Source organism: Triturus cristatus, chromosome 1_1, assembly GCF_964204655.1.
Source record: "Triturus cristatus chromosome 1_1, aTriCri1.1, whole genome shotgun sequence".
NCBI lineage: Eukaryota > Metazoa > Chordata > Amphibia > Caudata > Salamandridae > Triturus > Triturus cristatus.
In genome coordinates, this window is record NC_140579.1 from 816,127,623 (window position 1) to 816,149,413 (window position 21,791).

Genomic DNA, 21,791 nt, shown 5'->3' on the forward strand with positions numbered 1-21,791 from the left:
GCCCGAACACCACTGCTCTACACTAAAATCTGAAAAACCAGCACTACCACCTACACTGCCCGAACACCACTGCTCTGCCTAAACTCTGAAACCCCACCCCCAGCATGACCCCTATAGTGCCCGAACACCACTGCACTGCCCTAAACCCTGAAACACCAGCCCCAGTAAGACCCCCAACACTGCCTGAACACCACTGCACTGCCCTAAACCCTGAAACATCACCCCCAGCATGACCCCCTACACTGCCGAAACACCACTGCACTGCCCTAATCCCAATAACACCAGCCCTAGCAAGATCCCCTACACTGCCCAAACACCACTACACTGCCCTAAACCCTGAATCACCACCCCCAGCACGACCCCTACACTGCCCGAACACCACTGCTCTGCCCTAAACCCTGAAACACCACCCCCAGCAAGACCCCCTACACTGGCCGAACACCACTGCTCTTCCCTAAACCCTGAAACAGCAGCCCCAGCATGTCCCCCTACACTGCCCGAACACCACTGCTCTGCCCTAAATCCTGAAACACCAGCACCAGCACGACACCCTAATCTGCCCGAACACCACTGCTCTGCCCTACACCCTGAAACACCACCCCGAGCACGACACCCTACACTGCCCGAACACCACTGCACTGCCCTAAACCCTGAAACACAAGCCCCAGCACAACACCCTAAATGCCCGAACATCACTGCACTGCCCTAAACCCTTTAACACCATCCCCAGCAAGACCCCCAACACTGCCCGAACACCACTGCCCAGCACTAAACCCTGAAACACCACCCCCAGTAAGTCCCCCTACACGGCCCGAACACCACTGCTCTACACTAAAATCAGAAAAACCAGCACTACCACCTACACTGCCCGAACACCACTGCTCTGCCTAAACCCTGAAACCCCACCCCCAGCATGACCCCTATAGTGCCTGAACACCACTGCACTGCCCTAAACCCTGAAACACCAGCCCCAGCAAAACCCCCAACACTGCCCGAACACCACTGCACTGCCCTAAACCCTGAAACACCACCCCCAGCATGACCCTCTATACTGCCGAAACACCACTGCACTGCCCTAATCCCTGAAACACCACCCCCAGCACGACCCCTACACTGCCCGAACACCACTGCTCTACCCTAAACCCTGAAACACCACCCCAGCACGACCCCTACACTGCCCGAACACCACTGCTCTACCCTAAACCCTGAAACACCACCCCAGCACGTCCCCTACACTGCCCAAACAACACTGCACTGCCTTAATCCCTAAAACACCAGCCCCAGCACGACCCCTCACACTGCCCGAACACCACTGCACTGCCCTAAACCCTGAAACACCAGCCCCACCATGACCCCCTATACTACCCGAACACAACTGCACTACCCTAAACACTGAAACACCAGCCCCAGCACGACCCCCTACACTGCTCGAAGCCACTGCACTGCCCTAAACACTGAAACCCCAGCCCCAGCACGACACCCTAAACTGCCCGAACCTCACTGCATAGCCTTAAACCCTGAAACACCACCTCCAACACGACCCCCTACACTGCTCTCACACCACTGCACTGCCCTAATCCTTGAAACACCATCCCCAGTACGTCCCCCTACACTGCCGAACACCACTGCACTGCCCTAAACCCTGATTCGCCAGCCCCAGCATGACCCCCTACACGGCCCGTACACCACTGCACTGCCCTAAACACTGAATCACCAGCCGCAGCATGACCCCCTACACAGCCCAAACACCACTGCACTGCCCTAAACCCTGAAACACCACCCCAATACGTCCCCCTACACTGCCCGGACACCACTGCTCTGCCCTAAACCCTGAAACACCAACCCAAGCATGACCCCCTACACTGCCTGCACACCACTGCACTGCCCTAAACCCTGGAACACCACCTCAAGCATGACCCCCTACACTGCCCAAATACTACTGCACTGCCCTAAACCCTGAAACAACAGCCCCAGCAAGACCCCCTACACTGTCCAAACACCACTGCCTTAAACCCTGAAACACCAGCCCTAGCAAGATCCCCTACACTGCCCGAACACCACTGCACTGCCCTAAACCCTGAATCACCACCCCCAGCACAACCCCTACACTGTCTGAACACCACTTCACTGCCCTAAACCCTGAATCACCCCCCTCATCACGATCCCTAGACTACCCGAACACCACTGCACTGCCCTAAACCCTGAAACACCACTCCCAGCATGACCCCCTACACTGCCCGAACACGACTGCTCTGCCCTAAATCCTGAAACACCAGCACCAGCACGACACCCTAATCTGCCCGAACACCACTGATCTGCCCTAAACCCTGAAACACCAGCCCCAGCACGTCCCCCTACAGTGCCCGAACACCACTGCTCTGCCCTAAATCTTGAATCACCAGCACAAGACCCTAAAGTGCCCGAACACCACTGCTCTGCTCTAAACCGTGAAACACCACCACCAGCATGACACCTAACACTGCCCGAACACCACTGCCATGCCCTAAAACCCTGAAACACCACCTCCACCATGACCCACTACACTGCTAGAACACCATTGCACTGCCCTAAACCCTGAAACACCATCACCAGCAAGACCCCCTACACTGCCCGAACACCACTGCTCTACACTAAAACCTGAAAAACCAGCACTACCACCTACACTGCCCGAACACCACTGCTCTGCCCTAAACCCTGAAACCCCACCCCAGCACTACCCCCTATACTGCCCGAACACCTCTGCACTGCCCTAAACCCTGAAACACCAGCCCCAGCAAGACCCCCTACACTGGCCGAACACCACTGCTCTGCCCTAAACCCTGAAACACCAGCCCCAGCACGTCCCCCTACACTGCCCGAACACCACTGCTCTGCCCTAAATCCTGAAACACCAGCACCAGCACGACACCCTAATCTGCCCGAACACCACTGCTCTGCCCTAAACCCTGAAACACCAGCCCCAGCACGTCCCCCTACACTGCCCAAACACCACTGCTCTGCCCTAAATCCGGAAAAACCAGCACCAGCACGACACCCTAATCTGCCCGAACACCACTGCACTGCCCTAAACCCTGAAACACAAGCCCCAGCACGACACCCTAACCTGCCCAAAAACCACTGCACTGCCCTAAACCTTGAAACACCAGCCCCAGCACGACCCCCTACACTGCCCAAACACCACTGCACTGTCCTAAACCCTGAAACACCAGCCCCAGCACAACTCCCTACACTGCCCGAACACCACTGCACTGCCCTAAACCCTTTAACACCATCCCCAGCAAGACCCCCAACACTGCCTGAACACCACTGCTCAGCACTAAACCCTGAAACACCACCCCCAGTACGTCCCCCTACACGGCCCGAACACCAATGCTCTACAATAAAATCTGAAAAACCAGCACTACCACCTACACTGCCCGAACACCACTGCTCTGCCCTAAACCCTGAAACCCCAACCCCAGCACAACCCCCTATACTGCCCGAACACCACTGCACTGCCCTAAACCTTGAAGCACCAGCCCCAGCAAGACCCCCTACACTGCCCGAACACCACTGCACTGCCCTAAATCCTGAAACACCACCCCCAGCATGACCCCCTACACTGCCTGAACACCACTGCACTGCCCTAAACCCTGAAACACAGCCCTAGCAAGATCCCCTACACTGCCCGAACACCACTGCACTGCCATAACCCCTGAATCACCACCCCCAGCACGACCCCTACACTGCCTGAACACCACTGCACTGCCCTAAACCCAGCATCACCACCCCCAGCATGACCCCTACACTGCCCAAACATCACTGCACTGCCCTAAACCCTGAAACACCACCCCCAGCATGACCCCTACACTGCCTGAACACCACTGCACTGCCCTAAACCCTGAAACACCAGCCCTAGCAAGATCCCCTACACTGCCCGAACACCACTGCACTGCCATAACCCCTGAATCACCACCCCCAGCACGACCCCTACACAGCCTGAACACCACTGCACTGCCCTAAACCCAGAATCACCACCCCCAGCACGACCCCTACACTGCCCGAACATCACTGCACTGCCCTAAACCCTGGAACACCACTCCCAGCATGACCCCCTACACTGCCCGAACACCACTGCTCTGCCCTAAACCCTGAAACACCACCCCCAGAATGTCCCCCTACACTGGCCGAACACCACTGCTCTGCCCTAAACCCTGAAACACCAGCCCCAGCACGTCCCCCTACACTGCCCGAACACCACTGCTCTGCCCTAAATCCTTAAACACCAGCACCAGCACCAGCACGAGACCCTAAACTGCCAGAACACCACTGCTCTGTCCTAAACCATGAAACACCTCCCCCAGCATGACACCTTACACTGCCCGAACACCACTGCATTTCCCTAAACCCTGAAACACGAACCCCAGCACGACCCTCTACGCTGCCCGAACACCATTGTACTGCACTAAACACTCAAACACCAGTCCCAGCACGACCCCCTACACTGCCCGAACACCACTGCACTGACATAACATTGAAACACCATCCCCAGTAAGATCCCCTACAGTCTCGAACACCACTGCACCGCCCTAAGCCCTGAAACACCACCCACTGCATGACCCCATTACCTGCCCGAATACCACTGCCCTGCCCTAAATCCCTGAAACACCATCTCCACCACGACCCACTACACTGCTAGAACACCATTGCACTGCCCTAAACCCTGAAACACCATCACCAGCAAGACCCCCAACACTGCCCGAACACCGCTGCTCAGCACTAAACCCTGAAACACCCCCCCAGTACATCCCCCTACACTGCCCGAACACCATTGCTCTACACTAAAACCTGAAAATCCAGCACTACCACCTACACTGCCCGAACACCACTGCTCTGCCCTAAACCCTGAAACCCCACCCCCAGCACGACCCCCTATACTTCCCGAACACCACTGCACTGCCCTAAACCCTGAAACACCAGCCCCAGCAAGACCCCCAACACTGCCCGAACACCACTGCACTGCCCTAAACCCTGAAACACCACCCCCAGCATGCCCCCCTACACTGCCAAAACACCACTGCACTGCCCTAAATCCTGAAACACCAGCCCTAGCAAGATCCCCTACACTGCCCAAACACCACTGCACTGCCCTAAACCCTGAATCACCACCCCCAGCACGACCCCTACACTGCCCGAACACCACTGCTCTGCCCTAAACCCTGAAACACCACCCCCAGCACGTCCCCTACACTGCCCAAACACCACTGCACTGCCCTAAACCCTGAAACACCAGCCCTAGCACGACCCCTACACTACCCGAACACCACTGCACTGCCCTAAAACCTGAAACACCAGCCCCACCATGACCCCCTATACTAACCGAACACAACTGCACTGCCCTAAACACTGAAACACCAGCCCCAGCACGACCCCCTACACTGCTCGAACACCACTGCACTGCCATAAACACTGAAACCCCAGCCCCAGTACGACACCCTACACTGCCCGAACCTCACTGCATAGCCCTAAACCCAGAAACACCACCTCCACCACGACCCCCTACACTGCTCTCACACCACTGCACTGCCCTAAACCCTGAAACACCATCCCCAGTATGTCCCCCTACACTGCCGAACACCACTGCACTGCCCTAAACCCTGAATCGCCAGCCCCAGCATGACCCCCTACACTGCCTGTACACCACTGCACTGCCCTATACACTGAATCACCAGCCCCAGCATGACCCCCTACACTGCCGGAACACCACTGCACTGCCCTAAACCCTGATACACCACCCCCAATACGTCCCCCTACACTGCCCGAACACCACTGCTCTGCCCTAAACCCTGAAACACCAACCCGAGCATGACACCCTTCACTGCCTGCACACCACTGCACTGCCCTAAACCCTGGAACACCACCTCCAGCATGACCCCCTACACTGCCCGAAAACTACTGCACTGCCCTAAACCCTGAAACAACAGCCCCAGCAAGACCCCCTACACTGTCCAAACACCACTGCCTTAAACCCTGAAACACCAGCCCTAGCAAGATCCCCTACACTGCCCGAACACCACTGCACTGCCCTAAACCCTGAAACACCATCTCCACCACGACCCACTACACTGCTAGAACACCATTGCACTGCCCTAAACCCTGAAACACCATCACCAGCAAGACCCCCAACACTGCCCGAACACCGCTGCTCAGCACTAAACCCTGAAACACCCCCCCAGTACATCCCCCTACACTGCCCGAACACCATTGCTCTACACTAAAACCTGAAAATCCAGCACTACCACCTACACTGCCCGAACACCACTGCTCTGCCCTAAACCCTGAAACCCCACCCCCAGCACGACCCCCTATACTTCCCGAACACCACTGCACTGCCCTAAACCCTGAAACACCAGCCCCAGCAAGACCCCCTACACGGCCCGAACACCACTGCACTGCTCTAAACCCTGAAAGACCACCCCAGCACTACACCCTACACTGCCCGAACACCACTGCACTGCCCTAAACCCCGAAACACCAGCCCCAGCAAGATCCCCTACAGTGCCCGAACACCACTGCACTGCCCTAAACCGTGAAACACCACCCCCAGCACGACCCCTACACTGCCCGAACACCACTGCTCTGCCCTAAACACTGAAACACCACCCCCAGCAGGATCACCTATATTGGCCGAACACCACTGCTCTGCCCTAAACCCTGAAACACCACCCCCAGCACGACACCCTACACTGCTCGAACACCACTGCACTGCCCTAAACCCTGAAACACAAACCCCAGCACGACACCATAAACTGCCCGAAAACCACTGCACTGCCCTAAACCCTGAAACACCAGCCCCAGCACGACCCCCTACACTGCCCGAACACCACTGCACTGCCCTAAACCCTGAAACACCATCCCTAGCAAGACCCCAACACTGCCCGAACACCACTGCTCAGCACTAAACCCTGAAACAGCACCCCCAGTACGTCCCCCTACACTGCCCGAACACCAGTGCTCTACACTAAAACCTGAAAAACCAGAACTACCACCTACACTCCCCGAACACCACTGCTCTGCCCTAAACCCTGAAACACCAGCACCAGCACGACACCCTAATCTGCCCGAACACAACTGCTCTGCCCTAAACCCTGAAACACCACCCCAGCACGACCCCCTACACTGCCCGAACACCACTGCACTGCCCTAAACCCTGAAACACCCTCCCCAGCAAGACCCCCTATACTGCCCGAACACCACTGCAGTGCCCTAAACCCTTAAACACCACCCCCAGCACGACCCCCTATACTGCCCGAACACCACTGCACTGCCCTAAACCCTGAAACACCAGCCCCAGCAAGACCCCCTATACTGCTCGAACACCACTGCAGTGCCCTAAACCCTGAAACACCACCCCCAGCATGACCCCCTACACTGCCCGAACACCACTGCACTGCCTTAAACCCTGAAACACCAGCCCTAGCAAGATCCCCTACACTGCCCAAACACCACTGCACTGCCCTAAACCCTGAATCACCACCCCCAGCACAACCCCTACACTGCCCGAACACCACTGCTCTGACCTAAACCCTGAAACACCACCCCCATCATGTCCCCTACACTGCCCGAACACCACTGCTCTGCCCTAAACCCTGATACACCACCCCCAGCACGACACCCTACACTGCCCGAAAACCACTGCACTGCCCTAAACCCTGAAACACCAGCCCCAGCACGACCCCCTACACTGCCCGAACACCACTGCACTGCCCTAAACCCTGAAACACCAGCCCCAGCACAACTCCCTACACTGCCCGAACACCACTGCACTGCCCTAAACCCTTTAACACCATCCCCAGCAAGACCCCCAACACTGCCCGAACACCACTGCTCAGCACTAAACCCTGAAACACCACCCCCAGTACGTCCCCCTACACGGCCCAAACACCAATGCTCTACACTAAAATCTGAAAAACCAGCACTACCACCTACACTGCCTGAACACCACTGCTCTGTCCTAAACCCTGAAACCCCAACCCCAGCACAACCCCCTACACTGCCTGAACACCACTGCACTACCCTAAACCCTGAAACACCACCCCCAGCACGACACCCTACACTGCCCGAAAACCACTGCACTGCCCTAAACCCTGAAACACCAGCCCCAGCACGACTCCCTACACTGCCCGAACACCACTGCACTGCCCTAAACCCTTTAACACCATCCCAAGCAAGACCCCCTACACGGCCCGAACACCAATGCTCTACACTAAAATCTGAAAAACCAGCACTACCACCTACACTGCCTGAACACCACTGCTCTGCCCTAAACCCTGAAACCCCAACCCCAGCACAACCCCCTACACTGCCTGAACACCACTGCACTGCCCTAAACCCTGAAACACCACCCCCAGCACGACACCCTACACTGCCCGAACACCACTGCACTGCCCTAAACCCTGAAACACCAGCCCCAGCACAACTCCCTACACTGCCCGAACACCACTGCACTGCCCTAAACCCTTTAACACCATCCCCAGCAAGACCCCCAACACTGCCTGAACACCACTGCTCAGCACTAAACCCTGAAATACCACCCCCAGTACGTCCCCCTACACGGCCCGAACACCAATGCTCTACACTAAAATCTGAAAAACCAGCACTACCACCTACACTGCCTGAACACCACTGCTCTGCCCTAAACCCTGAAACCGCAACCCCAGCACAACCCCCTACACTGCCTGAACACCACTGCACTGCCCTAAACCCTGAAACACCACCCCCAGCACGACACCCTACACTGCCCGAACACCACTGCACTGCCCTAAACCCTGAAACACCAGCCCCAGCACAACTCACTACACTTCCCGAACACCACTGCACTGCCCTAAACCCTTTAACACCATCCCCAGCAAGACCCCTAACACTGCCTGAACACCACTGCTCAGCACTAAACCCTGAAACACCACCCCCAGTACGTCCCCCTACACGGCCCGAACACCAATGCTCTACACTAAAATCTGAAAAACCAGCACTACCACCTACACTGCCCGAACACCACTGCACTGCCCTAAATCCTGAAACACCACCCCCAGCATGACCCCTACACTGCCTGAACATCACTGCACTGCCCTAAACCCTGAAACACCAGCCCTAGCAAGATCCCCTACACTGCCCGAACACCACTGCACTGCCATAACCCCTGAATCACCACCCCCAGCACGACCCCTACACTGCCTGAACACCACTGCACTGCCCTAAACCCAGCATCACCACCCCCAGCACGACCCCTACACTGCCCAAACATCACTGCACTGCCCTAAACCCTGAAACACCACCCCCAGCATGACCCCTACACTGCCTGAACACCACTGCACTGCCCTAAACCCTGAAACACCAGCCCTAGCAAGATCCCCTACACTGCCCGAACACCACTGCACTGCCATAACCCCTGAATCACCACCCCCAGCACGACCCCTACACTGCCTGAACACCACTGCACTGCCCTAAACCCAGAATCACCACCCCCAGCACGACCCCTACACTGCCCGAACATCACTGCACTGCCCTAAACCCTGGAACACCACTCCCAGCATGACCCCCTACACTGCCCGAACACCACTGCTCTGCCCTAAACCCTGAAACACCACCCCCAGAATGTCCCCCTACACTCGCCAAACACCACTGCTCTGCCCTAAACCCTGAAACACCAGCCCCAGCACGTCCCCCTACACTGCCCGAACACCACTGCTCTGCCCTAAATCCTGAAACACCAGCACCAGCACGAGACCCTAAACTGCCAGAACACCACTGCTCTGTCCTAAACCCTGAAACACCTCCCCCAGCATGACACCTTACACTGCCCGAACACCACTGCATTTCCCTAAACCCTGAAACACGAACCCCAGCACGACCCTCTACGCTGCCCGAACACAATTGTACTGCACTAAACACTCAAACACCAGTCCCAGCACGACCCCCTACACTGCCCGAACACCACTGCACTGACATAACATTGAAACACCATCCCCAGTAAGATCCCCTACAGTCTCGAACACCACTGCACCGCCCTAAGCCCTGAAACACCACCCACTGCATGACCCCATTACCTGCTCGAATACCACTGCCCTGCCCTAAATCCCTGAAGCACCATCTCCACCACGACCCACTACACTGCTAGAACACCATTGCACTGCCCTAAACCCTGAAACACCATCACCAGCAAGACCCCCAACACTGCCCGAACACCGCTGCTCAGCACTAAACCCTGAAACACCCCCCCAGTACATCCCCCTACACTGCCCGAACACCATTGCTCTACACTAAAACCTGAAAATCCAGCACTACCACCTACACTGCCCGAACACCACTGCTCTGCCCTAAACCCTGAAACCCCACCCCCAGCACGACCCCCTATACTTCCCGAACAGCACTGCACTGCCCTAAACCCTGAAACACCAGCCCCAGCAAGACCCCCTACACGGCCCTAACACCACTGCACTGCCCTACACCCTGAAAGACCACCCCCAGCACTACACCCTACACTGCCCGAACACCACTGCACTGCCCTAAACCCTGAAACACCAGCCCCAGCAAGATCCCCTACACTGCCCGAAAACCACTGCACTGCCCTAAACCCTGAAACACCAGCCCCAGCACGACCCCCTACACTGCCCGAACACCACTGCACTGCCCTAAACCCTGAAACACCATCCCTAGCAAGACCCCAACACTGCCCGAACACCACTGCTCAGCACTAAACCCTGAAACAGCACCCCCAGTACATCCCCCTACACTGCCCGAACACCACTGCTCTACACTAAAACCTGAAAAACCAGAACTACCACCTACACTCCCCGAACACCACTGCTCTGCCCTAAACCCTGAAACACCAGCACCAGCACGACACCCTAATCTGCCCGAACACAACTGCTCTGCCCTAAACCCTGAAACACCACCCCCAGCACGACCCCCTATACTGCCCGAACACCACTGCACTGCCCTAAACCCTGAAACACCAGCCCCAGCAAGACCCCCTATACTGCCCGAACACCACTGCAGTGCCCTAAACCCTTAAACACCACCCCCAGCACGACCCCCTATACTGCCCGAACACCACTGCACTGCCCTAAACCCTGAAACACCAGCCCCAGCAAGACCCCCTATACTGCTCGAACACCACTGCAGTGCCCTAAACCCTGAAACACCACCCCCAGCATGACCCCCTACACTGCCCGAACACCACTGCACTGCCTTAAACCCTGAAACACCAGCCCTAGCAAGATCCCCTACACTGCCCGAACACCACTGCACTGCCCTAAACCCTGAATCACCACCGCCAGCACAACCCCTACACTGCCCGAACACCACTGCTCTGACCTAAACCCTGAAACACCACCCCCATCATGTCCCCTACACTGCCCGAACACCACTGCTCTGCCCTAAACCCTGATACACCACCCCCAGCACGACACCCTACACTGCCCGAAAACCACTGCACTGCCCTAAACCCTGAAACACCAGCCCCAGCACGACCCCCTACACTGCCCGAACACCACTGCACTGCCCTAAACCCTGAAACACCAGCCCCAGCACAACTCCCTACACTGCCCAAACACCACTGCACTGCCCTACACCCTTTAACACCATCCCCAGCAAGACCCCCAACATTGCCCGAACACCACTGCTCAGCACTAAACCCTGAAACACCACCCCCAGTACGTCCCCCTACACGGCCCGAACACCAATGCTCTACACTAAAATCTGAAAAACCAGCACTACCACCTACACTGCCCGAACACCACAGCACTGCCCTAAACCTTGAAACACCAGCCCCAGCAAGACCCCCTACACTGCCCAAACACCACTGCACTGCCCTAAACCCTGAAACACCACCCCCAGCATGACCACCTACACTGCCTGAACACCTCTGCACTGCCCTAAACCCTGAAACACCAGCCCTAGCAAGATCCCCTACACTGCCCGAACACCACTGCACTGCCATAACCCCTGAATCACCACCCCCAGCACGACCCCTACACTGCCTGAACACCACTGCACTGCCCTAAACCCAGAATCACCACCCCCAGTACGACCCCTACACTGCCTGAACATCACTGCACTGCCCTAAACTCTGGAACACCACTCCCAGCATGACCCCCTACACTGCCCGAACACCACTGCTCTGCCCTAAACCCTGAAACACCACCCCCAGAATGTCCCCCTATACTGGCCGAACACCACTGCTCTGTCCTAAACCCTGAAACACCTCCCCCAGCATGACACCTTACACTGCCCGAACACCACTGCATTGCCCTAAACCCTGAAACACGAACCCCAGCACGACCCTCTACGCATCCCGAACACCATTGTACTGCACTAAACCCTCAAACACCAGTCCCAGAACGACCCCCTACACTGCCCGAACACCACTGCACTGACGTAACACTGAAACACCATCCCCAGTAAGATCCCCAACACTGCCCGAACACCACTGCACTGCCCTAAGCCCTGAAACACCACCCCCTGCATGACCCCATTACCTGCCCGAACACCACTGCCCTGCCCTAAATCCCTGAAACACCATCTCCACCACGACCCACTACACTGCTAGAACAACATTGCACTGCCCTAAACCCTGAAACACCATCAACAGCAAAACCCCCAACACTGCCCGAACACCACTGCTCAGCACTAAACCCTGAAACACCCCCCCAGTACACCCCCTACACTGTCCGAACACCATTGCTCTACACTAAAACCTGAAAATCCAGCACTACCACCTACACTGCCCGAACACGACTGCTCTGCCCTAAACCCTGAAACTCCACCCCCAGCACAACCCCCTATGCTGCCCGAACACCACTGCACTGCCCTAAACCCTGAAACACCAGCCCCAGCAAGACCCCCTACACGTCCCGAACACCACTGCACTGCCCTAAACCCTGAAACACCACCCCCAGCACTACACCCTACACTGCCCGAACACCACTGCACTGCCCTAAACCCTGAAACACCAGCCCCAGCACGTCCCCCTACACTGCCTGAACACCACTGCTCTGCCCTAAATCCTGAAACACAAGCACCAGCACGACACCCTACACTGCTCTAACTCCACTGCACTGCCCTAAACCCTGAAACACAAGCCCCAGCACGACACCCTAAACTGCCCGAAACCACTGCACTGCCCTAAACCCTGAAACACCAGCCCCAGCACAACCCCCTACACTGCCCGAACACCACTGCACTGCCCTAAACCCTGAAACACCATCCCCAGCAAGGCCCCCAACACTGCCCGAACACCACTGCTCAGCACTAAACCCTGAAACTGCACCCCCAGCATGACCCCCAACACTGCCCGAACACCACTGCTCAGCACTAAACCCTGAAACACCCCCCCAGTACACCCCCCTACACTGCCCGAACACCATTGCTCTACACTAAAACCTGAAAATCCAGCACTACCACCTACACTGCCCGAACACCACTGCTCTGCCCTAAACCCTGAAACCCCACCCCCAGCACGACCCCCTATACTGCCCGAACACCACTGCACTGCCTTAAACCCTGAAACACCAGCCCTAGCAAGATCCCCTACACTGCCCGAACACCACTGCACTGCCCTAAACCCTGAATCACCACCCCCAGCACAACCCCTACACTGCCCGAACACCACTGCTCTGACCTAAACCCTGAAACACCACCCCCATCATGTCCCCTACACTGCCCGAACACCACTGCTCAGCACTAAACCCTGAAACTGCACCCCCAGCATGACCCCCAACACTGCCCGAACACCACTGCTCAGCACTAAACCCTGAAACACCCCCCAGTACACCCCCCTACACTGCCCGAACACCATTGCTCTACACTAAAACCTGAAACACCAGCCTCAGCAAGACCCCCTACATGGCCCGAACACCATTGCACTGCCCTAAACCCTGAAACACCACCCCCAGCACTACACCCTACACTGCCCGAACACCACTGCACTGCCCTAAACCCTGAAACACCAGCCCCAGCACGTCCCCCTACACTGCCTGAACACCACTGCTCTGCCCTAAATCCTGAAACACCAGCACCAGCACGACACCCTACACTGCTCGAACTCCACTCCACTGCCCTAAACCCTGAAACACAAGCCCCAGCACGACACCCTAAACTGCCCGAAAACCACTGCACTGCCCTAATCCCTGAAACACCAGCCCCAGCACGACCCCCTACACTGCACGAACACCACTGCACTGCCCTAAACCCTGAAACACCATCCCCAGCAAGACCCCCTACACTGCCCGAACACCACTTCTCTACACTAAAACCTGAAAAACCAGAACTACCACCTACACTCCCCGAAACCCACTGCTCTGCCCTAAACCCTGAAATCCCACCCCCAGCACGACCTCCTATACTGCACGAACACCACTGCACTGCCCTAAACCCTGAAACACCAGCCCCAGCAAGACCCCCTACACTGGCCGAACACCACTGCTCTGCCCTATATCCTGAAACACCACCCCCAGCACGACACCCTAAACTGCCCGAAAACCACTGCACTGCCCTAAACCCTGAAACACAAGCTCCAGCACGACACCCTAACCTGCCCGAAAACCACTGCACTGCCCTAAACACTGAAACACCAGCCCCAGCACGACCCCCTACACTGCCCGAACACCACTGCTCTGCCTTAAATTCTGAAACACCAGCACCAGCACGACACCCTAATCTGCCCGAACACCACTGCTCTGCCCTAAACCCTGAAACACCACCCCCAGCACAACACCCTACACTGCCCGAACACCACTGCACTGCCCTAAACCCTGAAACACAAGCTCCAGCACGACACCCTAACCTGCCCTAAAACCACTGCACTGCCCTAAACACTGAAACACCAGCCCCAGCACGACCCCCTACACTGCCCGAACACCACTGCACTGCCCTAAACTCTGAAACACCAGCCCCAGCACAACTCAATACACTGCCCGAACACCACTGAACTGCCCTAAACCCTGAAACACCATCCCTAGCAAGACACCCAACACTGCCCAAACACCACTGCTCAGCACTAAGCCCTGAGACACCACCCGCAGTACGTCCCCCTACACTGCCCGAACACCACCGCTCTGCCCTAAACCCTGAAACCCCACGCACAGCACGACCCCCTATACTGCCCGTACACCTCTGCACTGCCCTAAACCCTGAAACACCAGCCCCAGCAAGAACCCCTACACTGGCCGAACACCACTGCTCTGCCCTAAACCCTGAAACACCATCCCCAGCACGTCCCCCTACACTGCCCGAACACCACTGCTCTGCCCTAAATCCGGAAAAACCAGCACCAGCACGACACCCTAACCTGCCCGAACACCACTGCTCTGCCCTAAACCCTGAAACACCACCCCGAGCATGACAGCCTACACTGCCCAAACACCACTGCACTGCCCTAAACCCTGAAACACAAGCCCCAGCACGACACTCTAAACTGCCCGAAAACCACTGCACTGCCCTAAACCCTGAAACACCAGCCCCAGCACGATCCACTACACTGCCCGAACACCACTGCACTGCCCTAAACCCTGAAACACCAGCCCCAGCACAACTCCCTACACTGCCCGAACACCACTGCACTGCCCTAAACCCTTTAACACCATCCCCAGCAAGACCCCCAACACTGCCCGAACACCACTGCTCAGCACTAAACCCTGAAACACCACCCCCAGTACATCCCCCTACACGGCCCGAACACCACTGCTCTACACTAAAATCTGAAAAACCAGCACTACCACCTACACTGCCCGAACACCACTGCTCTGCCCTAAACCCTGAATCCCCAACCCCAGCACGACCCCCTATACTGCCCGAACACCACTGCACTGCCCTAAACCCTGAAACACCACCCCCAGCATGACCCCCTACACTGCCTGAACACCAATGCACAGCCCTAAACCCTGAAACACCAGCCCTAGCAAGATCCCCTACACTGCCCGAACACCACTGCACTGCCATAACCCCTGAATCACCACCCCCAGCACGACCCCTACACTGCCTGAACACCACTGCATTGCCCTAAACCCAGAATCACCACCCCCAGGACGACTCCTACACTGCCCGAACATCACTGCACTGCCCTAGACCCTGAAACACCACCCCCAGCATGACCCCCTACACTGCCTGAACACCACTGCACTGCCCTAAACCCTGAAACACCAGCCCTAGCAAGATCCCCTACACTGCCCGAACACCACTGCACTGCCATAACCCCTGAATCACCATCCCCAGCACGACCCCTACACTGCCTGAACACCACTGCACTGCCCTAAACCCAGAATCACCACCCCCAGCACGACCCCTACACTGCCCGAACATCACAGCACTGCCCTAAACCCTGGAACACCACTCCCAGCATGACCCCCTACACTGCCCGAACACCACTGCTCTGCCCTAAACCCTGAAACACCACCCCCAGAATGTCCCCCTACACTGGCCGAACACCACTGCTCTGCCCTAAACCCTGAAACACCAGCCCCAGCACGTCCCCCTACACTGCCCGAACACCACTGCTCTGCCCTAAATCCTGAAACACCAGCACCAGCACGAGACCCTAAACTGCCAGAACACCACTGCTCTGTCCTAAACCCTGAAACACCTCCCCCAGCTTGACACCTTACACTGCCCGAACACCACTGCATTGCCCTAAACCCTGAAACACGAACCCCAGCACGACCCTCTACGCTGCCCGAACACCATTGTACTGACGTAACATTGAAACACCATCCCCAGTAAGATCCCCTACACTCCCCGAACACCACTGGACTGCCCTAAGCCCTGAAACACCACCCACTGCACGACCCCATTACCTGCCCGAACACCACTGCCCTGCCCTAAATCCCTGAAACACCATCTCCACCAGGACCCACTACACTGCTAGAACACCATTGCACTGCCCTAAACCCTGAAACACCATCACCAGCAAGACCCCCAACACTGCCCGAACACCACTGCTCAGCACTAAACCCTGAAACACCCCCCAGTACATCCCCCTACACTGCCCGAACACCATTGCTCTACACTAAAACCTGAAAATCCAGCACTACCACCTACACTGCCCGAACACCACTGCTCTGCCCTAAACCCTGAAACCCCACCCCCAGCACGACCCCCTATACTGCCCGAACACCACTGCACTGCCCTAAACCCTGAAACACCAGCCCCAGCAAGACCCCCTACACGGCCCGAACACCACTGCACTGCCCTAAACCCTGAAACACCACCCACAGCACTACACCCTACACTGCCCGAACACCACTGCACTGCCCTAAACCCTGAAACACCAGCCCCAGCAAGATCCCCTACACTGCCCGAACACCACTGCACTGCCCTAAACCGTGAAACACCACCCCCAGCACGACCCCTACACTGCCCGAACACCACTGCTCTGCCCTAAACCCTGAAACACCACCCCCAGCAGGACCACCTAAATTGGCCGAACACCACTGCTCTGCCCTAAACCCTAAAACACCAGCCCCAGCACGTCCCCCTACACTGCATGAACACCACTGCTCTGCTCTAAATCCTGAAACACCAGCACCAGCACGACACCCTAATCAGCCCGAACACCACTGCTCTGCCCTAAACTCTGAAACACCACCCCCAGCACGACACCCTACACTGCTCGAACACCATTACACTGCCCTAAACCCTGAAACACAAGCCCCAGCACGACACCCTAAGCTGCCCGAAAACCACTGCACTGCCCTAAACCCTGAAATACCAGCCCCAGCACGACCCCCTACACTGCCCGAACACCACTGCACTGCCCTAAACCCTGAAACACCATCCCTAGCAAGACCCCCAACACTGCCCGAACACCACTGCTCAGCACTAAACCCTGAAACAGCACCCCCAGTACGTCCCCCTACACTGCCCGAACACCACTGCTCTACACTAAAACCTGAAAAACCAGAACTACCACCTACACTCCCCGAACACCAGTGCTCTGCCCTAAACCCTGAAACACGAGCACCAGCACGACACCCTAATCTGCCAGAACACAACTGCTCTGCCCTAAACCCTGAAACACCATCCCCAGCACGACCCCCTATACTGCCCGAACACCACTGCACTGCCCTAAACCCTGAAACACCAGCCCCAGCAAGACCCCCTATACTGCCCGAACACCACTGCAGTGCCCTAAACCCTGAAACATCACCCCCAGCATGACCCCCTATACTGCCCGAACACCACTGCACTGCCCTAAACCCTGAAACACCAGCCCCAGCAAGACCCCCTATACTGCTCGAACACCACTGCAGTGCCCTAAACCCTGAAACACCACCCCCAGCATGACCCCCTACACTGCCCGAACACCACTGCACTGCCTTAAACCCTGAAACACCAGCCCTAGCAAGATCCCCTACACTGCCCGAACACCACTGCACTGCCCTAAACCCTGAATCACCACCCCCAGCACGAACCCTACACTGCCCGAACACCACTGCTCTGACCTAAACCCTGAAGCACCACCCCCAGCATGTCCCCTACACTGCCCGAACACCACTGCTCTGCCCTAAACCCTGATACACCACCACCAGCACGACACCCTACACTGCCCGAAAACCACTGCACTGCCCTAAACCCTGAAACACCAGCCCCAGCACGACCCCCTACACTGCCCGAACACCACTGCACTGCCCTAAACCCTGAAACACCAGCCCCAGCACAAGTCCCTACACTGCCCGAACACCACTGCACTGCCCTAAACCCTTTAACACCATCCCCAGCAAGACCGCCAACACTGCCCGAATACCACTGCTCAGCACTAAACCCTGAAACACCACCCCCAGTACGTCCCCCTACACGGCCCGAACACCAATGCTCTACACTAAAATCTGAAAAACCAGCACTACCACCTACACTGTCCGAACACCACTGCTCTGCCCTAAACCCTGAAACCCCAGCACATTCCCCTATACTGCCCGAACACCACTGCACTGCCCTAAACCTTGAAACACCAGCCCCAGCAAGACCCCCTACACTGCCCAAACACCCCTGCACGGCCCTAAACCCTGAAACACCACCCCCAGCATGACCGCCTACACTGCCTGAACACCACTGCACTGCCCTAAACCCTGAAACACCAGCCCTAGCAAGATCCCCTACACTGCCCGAACACCACTGCACTGCCATAACCCCTGAATCACCACCCACAGCACGACCCCTACACTGCCTGAACACCACTGCACTGCCCTAAACCCAGAATCACCACCCCCAGCACAACCCCTACACTGCCCGAACATCACTGCACTGCCCTAAACTCTGGAACACCACTCCCAGCATGACCCCCTACACTGCCCGAACACCACTGCACTGCCCTAAACCTTGAAACACCAGCCCCAGCAAGACCCCCTACACTGCCCAAACACCACTGCACGGCCCTAAACCCTGAAACACCACCCCCAGCATGACCGCCTACACTGCCTGAACACCACTGCACTGCCCTAAACCCTGAAACACCAGCCCTAGCAAGATCCCCTACACTGCCCGAACACCACTGCACTGCCATAACCCCTGAATCACCACCCCCAGCACGACCCCTACACTGCCTGAACACCACTGCACAGCCCTAAACCCAGAATCACCACCCCCAGCACAACCCCTACACTGCCCGAACATCACTGCACTGCCCTAAACTCTGGAACACCACTCCCAGCATGACCCCCTACACTGCCCGAACACCACTGCTCTGCCCTAAACCCTGAAACACCACCCCCAGAATGTCCCCCTACACTGGCCGAACACCACTGCTCTGCCCTAAACCCTGAAACACCAGCCCCAGCACGTCCCCCTACACAGCCCGAACACCACTGCTCTGCCCTAAATCCTGAAACACCAGCACCAGCACGAGACCCTAAACTGCCCGAACACCACTGCTCTGTCCTAAACCCTGAAACACCTCCCCCAGCATGACAGCTTACGCTGCCCGAACACCACTGCATTGCTCTAAACCCTGAAACACGAACCCCAGCACGACCCTCTACACTTCCCGAACACCATTGTACTGCACTAAACCCTCAAACACCAGTCCCAGCACGACCCCCTACACTGCCCGAACACCACTACACTGACGTAACACTGAAACACCATCCCCAGTAAGATCTCCTACACTCCCCAAACACCACTGCACTGCCCTAAGCCCTGAAACACCACCCACTGCACGACCCCATTACCTGACCGAACACCACTGCCCTGCCCTAAATCCCTGAAACACCATCTCCACCACGACTCACTACACTGCTAGAACACCATTGCACTGCCCTAAACCCTGCAACACCATCACCAGCAAGACCCCCAACACTGCCCGAACACCACTGCTCAGCACTAAACCCTGAAACACCCCCCAGTACACCCCCCTACACTGCCCGAACACCATTGCTCTACACTAAAACCTGAAAATCCAGCACTACCACCTACACTGCCCGAACACCACTGCTCTGCCCTAAACCCTGAAACCCCAACCCCAGCACGACCCCCTATACTGCCCGAACACCACTGCACTGCCCTAAACTCTGAAACACCAGCCCCAGCAAGACACCCTACACGGCCCGAACACCACTGCACTGCCCTAAACCCTGAAACACCACCCCCAGCACTACACCCTACACTGCCCGAACACCACTGCACTGCCCTAAACCCTGAAACACCAGCCCCAGCAAGATCCCCTACACTGCCCGAACACCACTGCACTGCCCTAAACCATGAAACACCACCCCCAGCACGACCCCTACACTGCCAGAACCACTGCTCTGCCCTAAACCCTGAAACACCACCCCCAGCAGGTCCCCCTACACTGGCCGAACACCACTGCTCTGCCCTAAACCCTGAAACACAAGCCCCAGCACGTCCCCCTACACTGCCTGAACACCATTGCTCTGCCCTAAATCCTGAAACACCAGCACCAGCACGACACCCTAATCTGCCCGAACACCACTGCTCTGCCCTAAACCCTGAAACACCACCCCCAGCACGACCCCTACACTGCCCGAACACATCTGCTCTGCCCTACACCCTGAAACACCACCCCCAGCATGTCCCCTACACTGGCCGAACACCACTGCTCTGCCCTATATCCTGAAACACCACCCCCAGCACGACACCCTAAACTGCCCGAAAACCACTGCACTGTCCTAAACCTTGAAACACCAGCCCCAGCACGACCCCCTACACTGCCCGAACAACACTGCACTGCCCTAAACCCTGAAACACTACCCCCAGCACGACCCCTACACTGCCCAAACACCACTGCTCTGCCCTAATCCCTGAAACACCACCCCCAGCACGTCCCCCTACACTGGCCGAACACCACTGCTCTACCCTAAACCCTGAAACACCACCCCCAACACGTCCCCCTACACTGGCCGAACACCACTGCTCTGCCCTAAACCCTGAAACACCGGCCCCAGCACGTCCCCCTACCCTGCCTGAACACCACTGCTCTGCCCTAAATCCTGAAACACCAGCACCAGCACGACACCCTAATCTGCCCGAACACCACTGCTCTGCCCTAAACCCTGAAACACCACCCCCAGCACGACACCCTACTGTGAGAAGTTGGCCTGGTATATGATGCTCACTAGTTAAAGTGATCACCTTGTACCATGCCAAGCAACCCTTATGGTGTGGTTGTAAGTCAACCTTTTCGGACTAGCTGCCCTAGTGGTAGCGTAGGCTAAGCAGTCTTTGAGGCTAAACTCGTGAAGCGTGTTAAGCAAGCTGTTTTACCAATAGTAACCCCCTTTTATACCAATGAAAGGACACCACAC